Source organism: Ambystoma mexicanum, chromosome 7q, assembly GCF_040938575.1.
Source record: "Ambystoma mexicanum isolate Mex_15411 chromosome 7q, UKY_AmexF1_1, whole genome shotgun sequence".
Classification (NCBI taxonomy): domain Eukaryota; kingdom Metazoa; phylum Chordata; class Amphibia; order Caudata; family Ambystomatidae; genus Ambystoma; species Ambystoma mexicanum.
Window position 1 is genome coordinate 420,497,382 of NC_090941.1, and position 18,800 is coordinate 420,516,181.

General features: G+C 42.0%; 1 long non-coding RNA gene across 1 annotated transcript; it reads left to right on the forward strand.

The window, feature by feature from the left end:
• Window positions 1-17,122: 17,122 nt before the first annotated feature.
• LOC138528839 (uncharacterized) lies at window positions 17,123-18,569 on the forward strand. The gene is made up of 3 exons (XR_011284261.1): window positions 17,123-17,183; window positions 17,507-17,623; window positions 18,415-18,569. It is a non-coding gene; the product is annotated as an uncharacterized lncRNA (long non-coding RNA).
• Window positions 18,570-18,800: the final 231 nt, after the last annotated feature.

The following is an 18,800-nucleotide window of genomic DNA, read 5'->3' on the forward strand; positions in this document are numbered from 1 at the left end:
CTCTCTCACCTCTCTACAGCTTACGGCCTTCGGCCATGCACCCAAGACTCTAGGCCCTGGCCACAACCACCGCAGCATATCACACCCATAGATCACACCCATAGAATCAAACATTTTAACTATGCCATATGGGCATTTTTTATGCCTGCGGACACAGCGCATGTTCTAAGAACAGTTTTATTTTGCTTGCGTACAGCACGGACAGGTTTAGTGACCTTAGGACACCTCCATTTTGTTTAATTACAGACATCCCGCGTAGTTCTCAAAACAGTTTCAACTTGCCTGCGGACAGTACAGACAGGAATATTGTCCTCAGGACACCCCCATTTTGACTGATTACGGACATCCCGGGAGCACGGCTGTTAGCGGACAAGATGAACACAACGGGGATGCCTGCCACCTAAATAAATACAGCATTTGACCCATCTCTTACTCTCCCACCCTTCCCAAACACTCTTACACACCAACACACTTGCCAAAGTTATATTTCTCCCCCATTTGTCACCGTGCTGTCCGCAGATCCAAGATGTCGGGTGCATTGGAACAATCTGACGCACTTCATGCTCTTCACCATCCAATCAGCAAACACGTCACATGTCTGCGGACATGACGCGAGACGATCAGCCAATCGGTTTCCTGTCCACGGAGCGATCAGGGAAATGTGTCCATGGAGTGGACATAGATATCACTCATTTTTTAGACCTACTTTTTGATCGTTTTAAAAAAAACTACTGGACCGATTTTCACCAAATTTACAAAAGCATGCTTTTGGGACCAAGGCGCTGCTCCTGCTGTAAATGTGGTGAAAATCTGTCCAGCGTTTTGGGCTGTAGGCGTGCGCAAAGTTTTTTCCCATTCAGTCTATGGGAAAATAAGAAATTTTGGGACCCCCCTACAACTTTGCCGCCCCTGTACCAAACCTCACCAAACTCTGCAGAGAGATTCAGAGTGGGCCATATACTTTTTTTTGCAAATTTTGGTGAGGATTCGTCCAGGGAGAGCAAAGTTATAAGCCGCCCAAAAAGTGGTCTTACTATGGGATTGGCAACTTAACCACAACTACACAGCCACTGCCGTGGCTGTGTAATCAATGGAAAACCTTTGTTAAAGGGACTTCATGGTTAAGTTGCGCTGCTAAAAACCTATCAAATTTAGTGAAAAAACTTTGTTAAAGGCATGTTATGGTTACAAGTAAAACCAAAAAATAAACTGAAATTCGCCAGTTATGGTAAACTAAGCAACCATAACCAAACCACCGTGCACTGCTAAGAATAACACCCATGACATCAAAGATGACATAACAAATATGATTGATGACATCACTGATGACATCACATGTGCATTTAATGTTCATACAAGGGTTTGTGAATGTAATGTTGGCAAAAAAGTGTAAAGGGTCATCTGGAGATGTGTGATGAACTACATACTTGATTATGCAATGTATTGCTCCAAAGAATATTCCATTGCAGTGTTGTTTCTAGAACAGGAACCTACCCACACAGAAACATAGGCATTGGCTGCAACATACACCATAGAGATGTAATACTTCTAATTTTCCCATGTTCAATAGTAAAATGGTGAATGCTTCTGTATCACATGTTTGTATACTGTGAAACATACTAAGTAGGTAATAATGCATAACTTACTACATGCTTGTACAACTAAACACAAAACATTAAAAGACCACAATGTATACAAATATAGGGCTTATACAGGGAGAGTAAAGTAAGTAAACAAGAGGCAGTATCATGAGCCACTGTGTATAACCAACATGATTATCTTTACGCATAGAAATCATTGCTGTGTTTCAGGCCTGCTTCTTCCCCTATGTATGTTTAGTTTAGTTTAGTTTATTGTTTTGTATAGGGCGGTTGGCCCTGGAGCAACTGGGTGCTTGACATGGTTACAAGGTAGCAGAAAATACATACAGGCTAGACAAGATTACAAGGTAGCAGGTAATATATTATGGTTGTTGTAGTCCAGTGTGAATGTTACATATGCATGGTTCTTGTGGTACATATTATTCACAGTTTGTGCAATCCGTTATGGAACAGGGATATTCAGAGCAAAAACAGCAAGTAGGGTATTTACAATAAGATTGCAAGAAGAGTGGTTAATGCAGGTTGTGTTGGCTATATATATCTATAACTATAAGTCTCTCAGGTGAATGATGAATGCAAGCTTAGGCTTCTTTGGTGATCAACCAGGTTTTGGCATTTTGTCTGAATCGGTGGAAGGATGGTTCAGTTCTGAGGGCAAGTGGTAGGGAGTTCCAGAGTTTTGAGGCAAGCACTGGGAAGCTTGAGCCACCTGCTCTTTGGAGCTGATGTCTAGGGACATTTAAGCAATGAGTTTGGCTGATCTGGGTGGCCGGGAAGAGATGTTAAGGATGAAGTTGTCAGCAAGGTATTTGGGGACTTGGTTAGACAGGCACTTGTGGGTGAGCAACAGTGTTTTGAGCTCAATTCTTTGTGGTGCAGATATCCAGTGGGTGGAGCGTCTCAGATCTGAAATGTGTTCAGATTTAGGTATATTCAAGGCTGCTCTGAGAGCATTATTTTGAACAACTTGATTCTTGTCAATGTTCTTTTGGCTGGTGCCGAGATAGAGTCCATTGCAATAGTCTAATTTAGAGAGTACTAAGGCTCTAACGAGGGTTGTGCAGTTAAAGTGGATAGGTATGGTCTGCAGGCGTTGATAAGCTTGCAAGTATAGGCGGTAGAGGATGAGATGGCATTGATTTGTCTAGTCAAGGTGAGGGAAGAGTCGAGGTGAATTCCTAGGGTGTTTACATAGTTAGATACAGTGATGTTGTTGGAGTCAATGGTGAATGCTTGGTAAAGTTTGACAAGGTTGTTGAGTCTGGATTGGGAGCATAGGAGGAGAAGCTCGGTCTTGTCGTCATTGAGGCATAATCCATGCTTTGCCATCCATTCTTGGATGATGGATTAAATGTTGTTGGTGACTTTATTATCAGTGGAATAGTCACCTGTTAGTGGGATGAGTTTTTGAGTGTTCATCTGCGTAGTTTGTGTAGATGACACCCAAATGATCCAGTATGTCGAAAAGGGGTTTTGTAAACACGTTGTATAGTGTGGGCAAGACGCAGGATCCCTGTGGGTCGCCGCAAGTAACAGGTGCCGGTTCGGCAGTAGCGATGGGTGCAAAGACCCTCATGGATCTAGTGGTCAAGAAGGATTGAATCCAGGTGTTAGCTTTGTCAGAGAAGTTGGCTGCAGAGGCTAGATATTTGCATAGGATGTCATGATTTACTAAGTCAAAAGTGAAAGATAAATCAAGGAGTAGAAGGGCGAGTTTGCCATTATCTTTTAACTTGTCCATTTGAGTCTTGAGGTCGATCAGGGCGGTCTCTGTACCATGTTTAGGGCGGAAACCAGATTGTCTTAGTCCAAGTAAGTTGTTTTTCTCTAGGCAGTTTTAGATCTGCAGGTGGGCTGCTCTGCCCAGAATGTTTAAGAGGAAAGGTACTGTAGTTATGGGTCTGTAGTTGGTGGAGATGCTTGGGTCCAGTGTGGGTTTCTTGAGCAGTGGTAAAACCCAAGAATCCTTCAGATTGTCAGGTACTAGACTTGATGTGAATGAAGAGTTTAAAAGTGAGGTGATGAAAGGGGCTAGATATTTGGCTGCGTCTTTGATTACTGGAGCTGGGCAGGTGTCACCTTGGCATTTGGACGGTTTTAGGGTAGATATTATGTCTTCAACCTCTTTGGTGGTGATGGTTGAGAATTCAAATGGGGTATTGTTGTATGTTTGTTTGGTGGGAGGGGATGGGGTGAGGTTATTGGCAGTTGTAAGGCTGGCTTTCTTAACTTTGATTTTTGCCTGGAGTATAGCAATTTTGCCGAGGAGGGCTTCTTGTATATTTGTACGCCACAAGGTATCTTTGGTGCAAGTGTCAGGTATGGGTACTGCGGATTTGAGCTCTCTTAAGATATTAAAAAGATATTTTGTGTCAGATTTGGCCTTACTGATTCTTTCATTATACATGTTATTTGTTATTTGGATGATGGCTTGCTTGTAGTTATTGGAGGCTGCAGTGTATGACATCTTATTGATGACTGAGGGTGAGTGTTTCCATACTGATTCGGCATGTCTCTTGTTTTTCCGAAGCGTTTTTAGTTCAGGGATGAACCAAGAGTTAAGGTGAGTGTGTGGTTTGGCTTTGTGTAATTTAAGGGGCCCACCAATGTTGATAGCTTTGAGGATAGTTGAGTTGTATAGGTCTACTAAATCTGTGGGGTTGGCAAGGGAGGGTGCGAAGTCGATGATGGGTTGGAGCAGCGGGATTAATTTCTCAGCTGTGAAATTTTTGCTATTTCTTGTAAATGCAGGTGGGGCATTAGTTGTTGGAGGCGAGGCATGTTTGTTTTTGTTGATGGTGAAGGTGATTAGGTGGTGGTCAGTCCATGCACAGGATGTATTGTATAGAATGGTGGTATTGCAATTGAGGTCCGCTAACCAATCAAGGGTTCTCCCTTTATTGTGCGTGGGTCATGAGTTGTGATTGGTGAATCCGAGCTCTGAGATGGTGTTGGCGATCATGTTTGCTTTGTCATCTATGGTGTTGTTATAGCCAAGACTGAAATTGCCTAGAATGAGTATCTGTGAGTTAGGTTTGGTGTTGTTAGGGAGCAGGAGAGCAATGGCGTCATTGAAGGATGAGATGGGACCAGGCGGTCTGTATAGGAGGTGGATGGTGGTGGTGTTCATGTTGGTTGGGGATAGTTTAATGGTGATCAGTTCTGCAGATGGGAGTGTTTGGTTGACTATGTGTCTGACATTAATAGAGGTCTTTGATAAGATTTTATTGAATTCTAAGGAAAGTACTGTAAGAACATGTGAGAATAGCAAAGTCTACAAATGAATACCTTTTGAATTTTATGTTTTTGACTGCCAGTGAATAAACTCACCTGACCTAGATATGTCAGTGAACAAAAAAAGATATGTGATGTCATCAATTATATTTGTTATGTCATCTTTGATGTCATGGGTGTTATTCTTAGCAGTGCAGGGTGGTGGCCCAAATTATGGTTGATTAGCTTACATAACTGGCGAATTTCAGGGGTTTTTCAGTTTTACTTGTAACCATAACATGCCTTTAACTGAATTTCATAGGATTTTAGTAGCACAACTTAACCATAATGTCCCTTTAACAAAGTTTTTTCATTGAATTTCATAGGTTTTTATTAGTGCAACTTAACCATAACGTTCCCTTAACAAAGTTTTTTCATTGAATTTCATAGGTTTTTATTAGTGAAACTTACCCATAATGTGTACGAACATCTGACTTCATTGCTGACCTTCCGGACAGTGCCACATGACCATATGCTGGCGTGCGGCATGATGACATGTGAGAGAACCCATCCGCACTTCACGATAAGATCCGTGCTATTCTGTCAAATACACACAATAATGGGAAAGAGAGATCGACACTCTCCCCCGAACCACAGAAGCTGAATGAATTCAACCCTCCCACCATGGTTGGCACAGGCACCTGATCGATATAGAGATTCCACAGATGGCCACTCTCGATATGATTGAAGAACTATTGCTAGCCAGGAGAACACCAGGTATTACACCAAATTCTTTTATACTCTGGTGCAATTCCCTTGCTCTAACAGAGAATTATTTCAAATTTAATAACGACTATTTTCAACAGATCCATGGCACTGCTATGGGGTCTGCTGTAGCCCCGACCTTGGCCAATCTCTATGTTGATTGTGTGGAACATCAAAGTATTTACAGTGATTCTAATGTTTTCCGACATCACCAAATTTTGTGGAAAAGGTACATCGATGAAGTGCTTATGATTTGGCATGGAGTTGAGGAGCATTTTCTTTTGCCTGGCTTAACAGTGTTAATCCGTTTGTACAATTTACTGTTCATTATGACAGGAATAAGATTGATTTTTTAGATCTTACGATCTTTGTTAATTCTGATAACAAGACGTTAGAGGTAAGACCCTTTCACAAATCCACAGATCGTAATTCCCTGTTAAGATATGTCAGTTTGCACCCCAAAACACTTAGAGATAACTTGCCCTTTGGGCAGTTTTTGAGGCTGAAGCGCAATAGTACAGATCCGACTGTGTGCAAAGAGGAAGCTGGAGTTTTGAGTCAGAATTTGATACAGAGAGGTTATCCTCGTAAAAAATTTAAACGTTCCTTTACAAGGGCTTCGAACTGTAAGAGGATTCAATTCAACACTACAGCTAAGTCAACGCCTAGTCTATAATACTGAATGAAAACCCTTATTGATATATCTTTATGTCCAGTTCATGCGTTCTGGATGACTACCCCTATATAACACCCCTCTCTTGGAATCCCCCTGACCCCACTGAGCCAAGAAGTAGTTCTGTTTTGCAAGTTAAAAGGTTTATTTGATAATTTAAACAAGATATGTATATATCACACCTTATAATAAATTAATAATTGAATAGCACACTTAATCTGATATGATAAAGATTAACAACGGAGAATCTGGCACTAACAAGCTTCTCTATAATCAATAAGGAGTTGACATGAAATGGATAAGGTAGCACACAGGTGAATAGGAACAAAAGAAGAAGGTGGTACAAAATGCTTTATAGAGTTCAAATGGATGCAAGGTTGAATGAATGAAATGCAGTATAGAAATACTCAATATGATTTCAACAAAACAATGTAATCACTTTTCTCTGGCAATCCCCTCCCCCCCTTGATGCAAGGCAAGGAAATGGAAGGAAAACACAAAGTTCTCAGAAATGCAATCAAATGTGATTCAGTTCACCCCAGCAAGCTTAGACTACAGAAGTTTGAAAACACAGGCCCAAATTGCTTTGATATGTGCTGGCAATGAATTAAAAAATATGCTAAAATGCTTTTAATTCCCTTTCAGAGGTTCAGGGTGAGTGATAGCTACTCTCTATGAATTCGGGATCACCTTAACAATGCTTTAGTAGTAACTAGCAGGTAAACGAAGTTTTTGGCAAGGAAAAGCAAAACTGCTGTCTTTTTACACGTGAAGAAATTTGCAAATCGCGGCAAAATTCGCGGATGCGCCGAGCGCTATTACAGAGGAACCACAAGGACTATCTCTATCGTTTTGGGGTCCTAGGAAAGCCTAGGATCTCAGCTTCCAAATGAAAGTTACTGCAAGTCTCCAAGACAAACGGTCGCGGAGATATGAGCGATTTTGTGAAGGTTGTTTTTCAGGTTTGAAATTTTAAAAGCTCAAAATGACAAGTGACAGATTTTGCAGCTAGAATGACAGGTGACAGATTTGGAGCTATCAGGCAGTTCTACTTAGGTTAAAATAGATTGAATTATATTATTTTAACTAAGAGATTGGTTCTACACAGTTCTGCTGGGTACTCACACTATATTCTTGAATTAAATGGGCCTCATCACGGATCTGGTCAGGGTTTTAGACTGGGCTCTGGTCTCTCTCTGGGCACAGCGTCTGGTCTCTGGAACTGCTCGCTCTCTGGTCTGGTCTCTTAGTTCTGGATAGATTGAAGTCTCTAGTTTGGCTTTCTGGAGGTTGATGAATTTGAAGTCTGGATCTCTGGATGTTGTATGGTCCGGCAGAGCGCGTTGCAGCAAATGGAATTGAAGGTCCCTATCTGTCCTGTCTGTCTGCTTTTATGTGTTTTGAGAGTGGGTGGGTATGTTGGTCATAACTAAACTTGCCCCTCTCACTTGTCATTGGTCAAATTTCCATTCCTCACTTGATTGGCGAAGCTAAGTTGTGTCAGAGTGATGTCATTTTATGGCTTGCAGATAGGACACTCCTCTGTCAGATTGCACACATTCTATATTTGATAACAAAAGACATATTTCACAGTTACACAGTTGCTCGAAATTACATATACATGGTGTGGCTGAATTTAGCCATGTCTCTGTCCAAATCTGTTGTTTCTAAGAGCTTGCATTCAGAAATGGCACATAATTGACTTTTTAACTGATTTTTCAATTTCTGACATTGACCCAACTTTACATACATGTGCGCAGGGAGTATGGACATTAACTGATGAAGTTTCAGATTTTTAACATGCATACATTTAGAGTAATATCCACTTTTCCGCTGACACCCCCCTGAACATACCACCGGTTCTAAAAACCTCTTAAACTGTGGGCAGAAAAATCACAAGAATTATGGTATCATTTATAAAATTTTCACATGTCCGCTCTATGAATGATCCATCTTTTTAAAGTTATGTTCTGGCTCCAAAGGGGTGTGGTTTCCTCTCAGCACAAGGTAGAAATACTGGTTTATCCAGTTCTGCCAAGCCAGCTTCTGTCTCCAGTTTCTCCCCCTCCCAGTTTCTGCCAAGAGTAAGCCACTTTTACGACCCCTGCAATATAAGATTTGCTTGGGTCCTGAAAGGCTCATTGTTCAAGAGGAAGCCATTTATGATCCTCTCAATAAACCCTCTGCCTGGGTGAAGGGAGTTGCATTGTTCACTCTCCTGCAGAGCACAGGTAATTCAATTATCAGATAGATGGTATATTCTTAGTGTGGCCAGCAAAAAGGCAGATAGTCCTGGGAACACAGCTGTGACTCAAGTTTCACTCCTGATGGGGGTAGTTGTCAAGCAAAATCAAGTTCCTTAAGCCAGACTTTCAGCTAACTGTCATGTTTTTTGTTGCTTTTTAAATTAACTTGCAATTTTACACATGCAGCTAGAATGCTGATTCTAAGTGCAAAACTATGACATTTCAACAGTTACAAAGGCATGTGACACCAAACATAGGTCACTCATTTAATCTAAACATTTTCGATTTTAGTGTCTTTAAATCCAGTGCAACTTAAACTGCTGACTCCATAGCTCAGCCAGTTTTGTTATAAGCATTGTTCTGGGCTCTTCATTTCCCAGATTTTGTAGGCACACAAAACTCCATTTTGCCAAATGTCTGCTGGTGTTCAGTGAATATTTTGCACATATTGTAATGTTTGAAAATAGGCATTTTGAGCCTGCCTTCAGAGAAACACAGGGTGGTTTTAAAACGCTGGCTTTTGGATAGTGGTGAGTACTGGTACTGCACCCATTTTTGGGATTTAACAAATGAATTCCCCACAATTCTAAGTTGCATTTGGCAATCAGCATTGCCATTCCCAATGGTTTCAGACTACTGTGCGGGTAGTCCAATGGTGGTTTTAAAGCGCTTTGAAGCTAACCAGCGCTACTGTTTTTCCTTTGGCAACCCATTTCCCTCATGGCAACCCGGCCTTTCATTCTCGCACTGGTGGGTGGCAAGTGAGGCAACCATTTTGGTGGGCGCACAAACTGCGCAGCTTTCCTGGATTTCGGCGCACATGTGGGTTTTCCGCCATCTTGAATTTTCTAAGCCCACAGCACCAAATGTTGTAGCATGATAGCTTAAACGTGGGTCAGGACACCCAACAAGCCCCCCCACGCGACTGCACTTTGAATTTGAGTCGATGGGGAGTCGGGTGCACAAGGGTTTTGACCCACGCACCGGTCTGTCCGCATAATCTTCTTCCGGTAGATGGCACAGTTCAGCATCTTTTCCTCCATCCGGTCGGATCGATCGGTTCTCCTCGCCAGTCCTGATGGGAGTATTGGGCGGTCCACTGGGCCCATTGGATCTTCGTTCCTGGTCTCCGGATCGCCCTCCTTGGCCCGTCTCCAGGTTTTCTTTCTCCTAGGACGACAAAGGAAGAGCGGCAATACCTACTCATAGACGTTTTTCCACCACTGTTGAGATAGTGGGGCAGCATATGCATTTCATCATAACGAAACATTACATTCTTATTTTGAAAAAAAAACAGTATAACTAAGAGACAGTTTCATGCAAATCACAATATTTTAGAGACTAGATGTGGTATGTTTTATGATTGGAACTGAATTAGTCTGAGACAGTACCCGCTAGGATTCCAGAGGATTCCTCCAGTTGCTGCAGAGCGTGCCTGGGATGGCAACATTTCAACTGGTTTATGTGGACCCACTTGTCTTCCCCCGCTGCCAAAGGACCTTTGGGGATGTGGATTTTGTAGGCCACAGGGGAGATTTTGTCTATGATCTCGACTGGTCCCTTCCATGTAGGCAAAAATTTGCGCTGCTTGGCCTGGTTCCTTTGGAAGTTGTATAGATAGACCCGGTCTCCCACCTGATATTCCTTCCTGGAAGTTTTCAGGTCATAATGGGTCTTCATGCTATCAGCTGATCTTTCTAGATTCCGCTGAGCATAAGCAAAAGCATGTTGGAGGTGTTTCCTTAAATTCTCTACATACTCATGAGTAGTGGAGGCATTTATCAGTGTCTGCTCTTGGGTCCTATAGAGCAAATGCTGAGGAAGCACCATCTTGCGCCCAGTCATCAACTGAAATGGTGACATTTTGGTTGCAGATGAAGGGGTAGATCTGATAGCCATTAGGACCAGAGGTAATCGGATATCCCAACTTGGCCCAGAATCTGCCACAAACTTCTTTAATATGCTCACAATTGTCCGGTTATATCTCTCTACTGCCCCAGAAGAAGCTGGTCTATAAGCAATATGCAGCTTTCTCTTGACCCCCAGTATCTCCCACATCTTTGTCATTACTTCACTGGTGAAGTGGCTACCTCTGTCTGACTCAATCCTTTGAGGTAGACCAAAACGGGAAAAGATGTGGTTAATCATCAAGGCAGCTGCAGTTTCTGCCTTGCAATTTGGGGCTGGGAGACATTCCACCCACTTGGTAAACAAGCATGTCACAGTCAACATGTACTTATTCCCCCTAGCCGAGCGAATCACATGGCCTACAAAGTCGATTTGTAAATCTGACCATGGCATTGTCATCCCCCTTTTTTGTAAAGGCGCCCGGTGTGCGAGGGATGTCGGCTGAAATTGTGCACACACAAGACAACCCTTCAAGTATTGGTCGAGGTCCTGCCCCATGTGTGGCCAGTATGCAACCTCTCTTAAGATTTCCAATGTTGTGTGAAACCCCCTATGACCGGCGGTGGTGGCATCATGGGCGTGACTTAACATCAGGCTTCGGAATGAGGTAGGAACCACCCACTGATCGTGGCCAGCTTTGGATTTCCTTACCAGCAAACCGTCTTGGATCCGGAACATTTTTGGACACTTCATCAACACTCTTAGGTCCTCTTTCCCAATGTAATCGGTATCCGTCAGGGGAAAGTTCTCAGGGTCCTCAAGGTGCTGGTAAAATTTACCAATTATTGGATCCCCCTTCTGAGCGGTAATCAAATCAGCATCAGGGGTCTCCTTACTCCATTGTGCAATTGAAAGGTCGTTGTGAGCATTTGTCTGGGACCTAGTGATGGCAGTGACCTGGATTTCCCCCAACAGGGACTCAATCTCAATTAGATCCCCTTGGATGGCCCCGGTTTTGGCCAGCTGATCAGCTAAGTCATTTCCAGTTTTGTCTGGTCCCTCTACTTTGGAATGACCCTTGATCTTTTTCCAATAGATGGTCATCTCATTCGAGGTGACCAGATCATCAATGTTTTGGATCAACTTCCCATGTTTCAAGGGTTTGTTGTTAGCACATAACATGCCTCTGGTTTTCCAATTAACCAGGTGCTCCACGAACCCGTTCCGTACATAATCCGAATCTGTGATTATGACCAGTTCGTGGAGTTGATGCTGGACAGCAGCGAGGATGGCCTGATGCACAGCCATCAATTCTGCCACCTGACTACTTCGGGGACCAATTTTGTATCCAGCGGAGGGTTCTGGGGACTCATTCACCCATGCATTCCCTACGCCGGCCACCAGTTCTTTCTCCCCGTCGTTGTCAACAGGGTAAGAGCATCCATCCACATAGACAGTGGGCATTCCCTCACACTTGTCCTCTTCAAAGACTTTGTGGGGGGAATTAAGGTATGCCTCCATGTTGTCCTTTATTTTTAGACTTTCGTCCTCGAGACAGTTTTCTCTGGCACAATCATGCAAGTCAGCCAGACCTTGCGCGAGGGGACTCTTCTTGTTTTGGCCATATCGGACCTCCACAGGAAAGCCTTGCATTGACAGAATCCAGGAAGTAATTCGGGAGTTACTCACATTTCCGGCCCGGATTCTGTCACTTTGGAGATATTGCAGAGGCTGGTGTGGAGTCTCCACTATGATGTGTTCCCCCTGGATAAACGGGCGGTAATTCTTCAATGCCCACACCGTTGCCAGGAGTGCCTTCTCACAATCGTTGAATTTTTTCTCCACAGAGGATAAAGTTTTGCTCGCATAGGAGATTACTTTATTGACCTTGTCATGCTTTTGGTATAATACGGCCGTCAAGCACGTATTAGAGAACCCTGTCTCCAGGAAGAACTCCTTGTTTCTGACAGGGTAAGCTAGGCAAGGTGCTTGTGAGAGGCTTCTTTTGAGTTGTTTTACTGCCTCGGCTTGTTCTGGACCCCATTCCCACTTGACCCCCCCTTCAGGAGATGAATCAGGGGTCTGGTGATCTCTGCGTAGCCCTCAATGAACTTTCTGCTGTAATTAGTCAGTCCAAGGAGGCTCCTTAGTTCCCGCAGAGTTGTGGGGTCTTTCAGTTTCTGAAGTGCTTCCACTTTCTTTTCCTGGGGACAGAGACCCAGACCAGAGAGCGAGCAGTTCCAGAGACCAGACGCTGTGCCCAGAGAGAGACCAGAGCCCAGTCTAAAACCCTGACCAGATCCCGGACGAGCCCCCACTTTGTAAGAGGATTCAATTCAACACTACAGCTAAGTCAACGCCTAGTCTATAATACTGAATGAAAACCCTTATTGATATATCTTTATGTCCAGTTCATGCGTTCTGGATGACTACCCCTATATAACACCCCTCTCTTGGAATCCCCCTGACCCCACTGAGCCAAGAAGTAGTTCTGTTTTGCAAGTTAAAAGGTTTATTTGATAATTTAAACAAGATATGTATATATCACACCTTATAATAAATTAATAATTGAATAGCACACTTAATCTGATATGATAAAGATTAACAACGGAGAATCTGGCACTAACACGCTTCTCTATAATCAATAAGGAGTTGACATGAAATGGATAAGGTAGCACACAGGTGAATAGGAACAAAAGAAGAAGGTGGTACAAAATGCTTTATAGAGTTGAAATGGATGCAAGGTTGAATGAATGAAATGCAGTATAGAAATACTCAATATGATTTCAACAAAACAATGTAATCACTTTTCTCTGGCAATCCCCTCCCCCCCTTGATGCAAGGCAAGGAAATGGAAGGAAAACACACAGTTCTCAGAAATGCAATCAAATGTGATTCAGTTCACCCCAGCAAGCTTAGACTACAGAAGTTTGAAAACACAGGCCCAAATTGCTTTGATATGTGCTGGCAATGAATTAAAAAATATGCTAAAATGCTTTTAATTCCCTTTCAGAGGTTCAGGGTGAGTGATAGCTACTCTCTATGAATTCGGGATCACCTTAACAATGCTTTAGTAGTAACTAGCAGGTAAACAAAGTTTTTGGCAAGGAAAAGCAAAACTGCTGTCTTTTTACACGTGAAGAAATTTGCAAATCGCGACAAAATTCGCGGATGCGCCGAGCGCTATTACAGAGGAACCACAAGGATTATCTCTATCGTTTTGGGGTCCTAGGAAAGCCTAGGATCTCAGCTTCCAAATGAAAGTTACTGCAAGTCTCTAAGACAAACGATCGCGGAGATATGAGCGATTTTGTGAAGGTCGTTTTTCAGGTTTGAAATTTTAAAAGCTCAAAATGACAAGTGACAGATTTTGCAGCTAGAATGACAGGTGACAGATTTGGAGCTATCAGGCTGTTCTACTTAGGTTAAAATAGATTGAATTATATTATTTTAACTAAGAGATTGGTTCTACACAGTTCTGCTGGGTACTCACACTATATTCTTGAATTAAATGGGCCTCATCACGGATCTGGTCAGGGTTTTAGACTGGGCTCTGGTCTCTCTCTGGGCACAGCGTCTGGTCTCTGGAACTGCTCGCTCTCTGGTCTGGTCTCTTAGTTCTGGATAGATTGAAGTCTCTAGTTTGGCTTTCTGGAGGTTGATGAATTTGAAGTCTGGATCTCTGGATGTTGTATGGTCCGGCAGAGCGCGTTGCAGCAAATGGAATTGAAGGTCCCTATCTGTCCTGTCTATCTGCTTTTATGTGTTTTGAGAGTGGGTGGGTATGTTGGTCATAACTAAACTTGCCCCTCTCACTTGTCATTGGTCAAATTTCCATTCCTCACTTGATTGGCGAAGCTAAGTTGTGTCAGAGTGATGTCATTTTATGGCTTGCAGATAGGACACTCCTCTGTCAGATTGCACACATTCTATATTTGATAACAAAAGACATATTTCACAGTTACACAGTTGCTCGAAATTACATATACATGGTGTGGCTGAATTTAGCCATGTCTCTGTCCAAATCTGTTGTTTCTAAGAGCTTGCATTCAGAAATGGCACATAATTGACTTTTTAACTGATTTTTCAATTTCTGACATTGACCCAACTTTACATACATGTGCGCAGGGAGTATGGACATTAACTGATGAAGTTTCAGATTTTTAACATGCATACATTTAGAGTAATATCCACTTTTCCGCTGACACCCCCCTGAACATACCACCGGTTCTAAAAACCTCTTAAACTGTGGGCAGAAAAATCACAAGAATTATGGTATCATTTATAAAATTTTCACATGTCCGCTCTATGAATGATCCATCTTTTTAAAGTTATGTTCTGGCTCCAAAGGGGTGTGGTTTCCTCTCAGCACAAGGTAGAAATACTGGTTTATCCAGTTCTGCCAAGCCAGCTTCTGTCTCCAGTTTCTCCCCCTCCCAGTTTCTGCCAAGAGTAAGCCACTTTTACGACCCCTGCAATATAAGATTTGCTTGGGTCCTGAAAGGCTCATTGTTCAAGAGGAAGCCATTTATGATCCTCTCAATAAACCCTCTGCCTGGGTGAAGGGAGTTGCATTGTTCACTCTCCTGCAGAGCACAGGTAATTCAATTATCAGATAGATGGTATATTCTTAGTGTGGCCAGCAAAAAGGCAGATAGTCCTGGGAACACAGCTGTGACTCAAGTTTCACTCCTGATGGGGTAGTTGTCAAGCAAAATCAAGTTCCTTAAGCCAGACTTTCAGCTAACTGTCATGTTTTTTGTTGCTTTTTAAATTAACTTGCAATTTTACACATGCAGCTAGAATGCTGATTCTAAGTGCAAAACTATGACATTTCAACAGTTACAAAGGCATGTGACACCAAACATAGGTCACTCATTTAATCTAAACATTTTCGATTTTAGTGTCTTTAAATCCAGTGCAACTTAAACTGCTGACTCCATAGCTCAGCCAGTTTTGTTATAAGCATTGTTCTGGGCTCTTCATTTCCCAGATTTTGTAGGCACACAAAACTCCATTTTGCCAAATGTCTGCTGGTGTTCAGTGAATATTTTGCACATATTGTAATGTTTGAAAATAGGCATTTTGAGCCTGCCTTCAGAGAAACACAGGGTGGTTTTAAAACGCCGGCTTTTGGATAGTGGTGAGTACTGGTACTGCACCCATTTTTGGGATTTAACAAATGAATTCCCCACAATTCTAAGTTGCATTTGGCAATCAGCATTGCCATTCCCAATGGTTTCAGACTACTGTGCGGGTAGTCCAATGGTGGTTTTAAAGCGCTTTGAAGCTAACCAGCGCTACTGTTTTTCCTTTGGCAACCCATTTCCCTCATGGCAACCCGGCCTTTCATTCTCGCACTGGTGGGTGGCAAGTGAGGCAACCATTTTGGTGGGCGCACAAACTGCGCAGCTTTCCTGGATTTCGGCGCACATGTGGGTTTTCTGCCATCTTGAATTTTCTAAGCCCACAGCACCAAATGTTGTAGCATGATAGCTTAAACGTGGGTCAGGACACCCAACAGAACAATCATCGAGAAGCATTATTAGAATATAAATCAAAATCCTCGACATCCGATCAGGATGGGCTAGTTTTTGTGAGCACTTACAATCCTTTATCACACAAGATTGTGAGAATTATTAGGCGGAATTGGCATATTCTGTCTAAAGGAGGTCAACCGATTCCAGCTCCCAGATGTGCGTTCAAACGAGGACGCAATCTAAAAGAATTGATATCTAGGAATGATGTTAGCGAACAGTCTAGCTCTCAACGAACCATTACTGAACAATGGGGATGGAAAAACCGACTGGCCATGCTCCCTGTGGCATGTGTCAATGCTGTGTCTCCACAAAACGAAGTACCTGTGTTGATATTGGTTTAATCAGACCATGGTGTCAAAAATCGTTCACCAATTGCAACACTAGTGGTGTTGTATACGCGTTTGGTGTCCGTGTTCTAAGTTGTACATTGGACAGACTGAACAAAAGGTCAAAGTATGAATAAGCGAACACAAAAGCTGTATTCGTATTCGGAATAAAAATTTGACAGCGCCCATGGTTGGACACTTTGTAGCTTGCAACCATGATTGTGAAGATTTAAGGTGGACGGTGCTTAAGAAAGTGCGTACCTCCAATGGTTACAACACTGATAGGTCTACTTTAGTGAGAGAAGAAATGCGACTAATATTCTTAACAAATAGCCATCAAACTGGTCTTAATGAACATTGAGATTTGGTTCTTTAAATACATCACATTTGGGTGAGTGACTAATACATACTAACTTTGGCGAGACCCGCTGTCCAGGGTTATGGGCTGTGATCCACACAGTGGTACCCGAGAATAACTCCATTTAAATTGAGAATTATTTTTTTGTTGTATTTCATAATACTGGTGTGCTTTGGGTTCCCCCTTGCGACTTTGTATATTTATTGAGCCTCTTTACCCAGCTTACCCTGTGGCAGTGAGTGGATTTATAGACGGTTTGATGAGAGCTGATATCAGTTAAGTATTAGCTGAAAAACATTTTCGGGTAGACGCTTGAATCAGATTAGTGATGTGACCTCGCTATTTCTTATATTCGCTGAGAGTTTTTTACCTTGTTTTTTTTACCTTGCTTTCTGTGTGCGAGTGAGCTCACGCACAGACACTTCTTAATGACAGCTGATGCGAGCCTAGAACCAGCTGACTAACGTTTGGGCGGGTGCACTAATTAGGCTAGGCATGTGACCTTCGGCCTATATAAGAAAGGACATTTTCTGTTTACTCGCACCCTGCTTGCCATTTCCTGGGATGTACGCACGTTACTATGAACGTGCGAAGGCATTCTGATTGATTTACGGTGAGTCTTGGTGTTTTAACTTTGAATGCGCTGCCGAGTTAGTCACGTACAAGGGAGCTGGGTATTTACATTTTTGATGGTCCCTTTGAATGATGGGTTTGTTTTTGAAGGCTCTGCCGTCTAGATTTTGAAGTACAACTTGTGATTATAGTAATGAATGCGAGAATCAGTGCTCACCTGTTGAACATTAACAGAGTGTACCTTTTCAGTTTAAAGGGTTCATTTTAAATGGTTTATTTGATGGTTGGATTTGAGAATTGCCACAGTGCCGAAATATTTTACAATCAACATTTAATATTAGCTTACTGTTTAATCCGTAACAGTTATGAGCTCCGAGTCAGAGTGGAGACGTTTTATACTGATCACTGCATTTACAAGTTTTGTGCACAACAGGAGGCGACTGTTAAAGAACAGTGGCACAATTTAGACTGCCTAAACAAGTAAGTGTCTGGGCTGTTTTTCCCTCACATGTCCATTTAGAGCTGTAGGGCTAATATAGCGTTGGTTAAGGGCATTACTTTAAATATTAAAGTGCCCTATTTAAGTTGCCTGCCTTTGTACAGTTTCCCTTGTTATAGGATGTATCTTCTTATGAACTTTGAGCTGCTGAGAAGGCCATCCGTTTTATTCAACCATCAATAGTACGACTGGACCTCGAGTATCCATTCACATATAGTGTGAGTGTTTCTTTTGAACAATCTCTGTATTGTTAAAACATCCAGGACATGAGACTATATTGTATCATACTGGCTGTTGACAAACTTTTGTTCGGTTAGAATTATGCTAACATCAGCGCTAGTCTTTTTAACCACAGATCATTGATCTAGTGAAGTTTAACAGAATTAGATGTTTTAGCTGTACTCATTCTTTTTATGAGTAGAGTCAGATTCTGTACTAGACCATCTCATCATGTCTTTTTGGAAATATTTGTAGTGGTGATATGGGACAGAGTGCAGTATTGATGGTTTGTGAACAGGTAGTGTGTAGCCTTTTTCTAAGGGTGTGTTTCTTACTCTTACAAACAGTGCATTAAACAGGAACGGAAATTAATTAGTTCTTTGTTGAGATGGCTGGATTAATTAATTAATTTAGCAACCTAGTTTTAGGTGTTTGGGCAATTTAGCTGCTTGCTGGTGATTCAATTATAGAGCCATATGTATGCAGACTGATCTCAGTTAATTACAATTTGTATGAGATCAGTAATTTTTTTAATTTTTGCTTTTTCGTTTAGGTGTGAGGACAAAGCAACAGCTATTGGTGCATCTTAACAACCTGTTTCCATTCCTCTCCGAATACTTCAGACTTCAGAACCTCTGATGAATTTCCAAAAATATAATTAATAATCAAGATGGAAAGAAACATGTCAGGTCTTTTTTGTGTTATGAACATGTGAAAAACTGATATAATAAGCCCTGACTATGTCTTCCAGTCACTGAACTTTATATTTAGCACGGTTATGATTTTTTGTCACTGGTTATAGTATGTTTTATTTTTGTTAATGAATATATCACTGTGGGAGATTAGTTTTTCTGCTACATTATATTATTGTTGTAGGTTTGTTTTTTATATATTTTTATAATTTTTTTGATTATATTTAGACCAATAGTATGTTGTTGC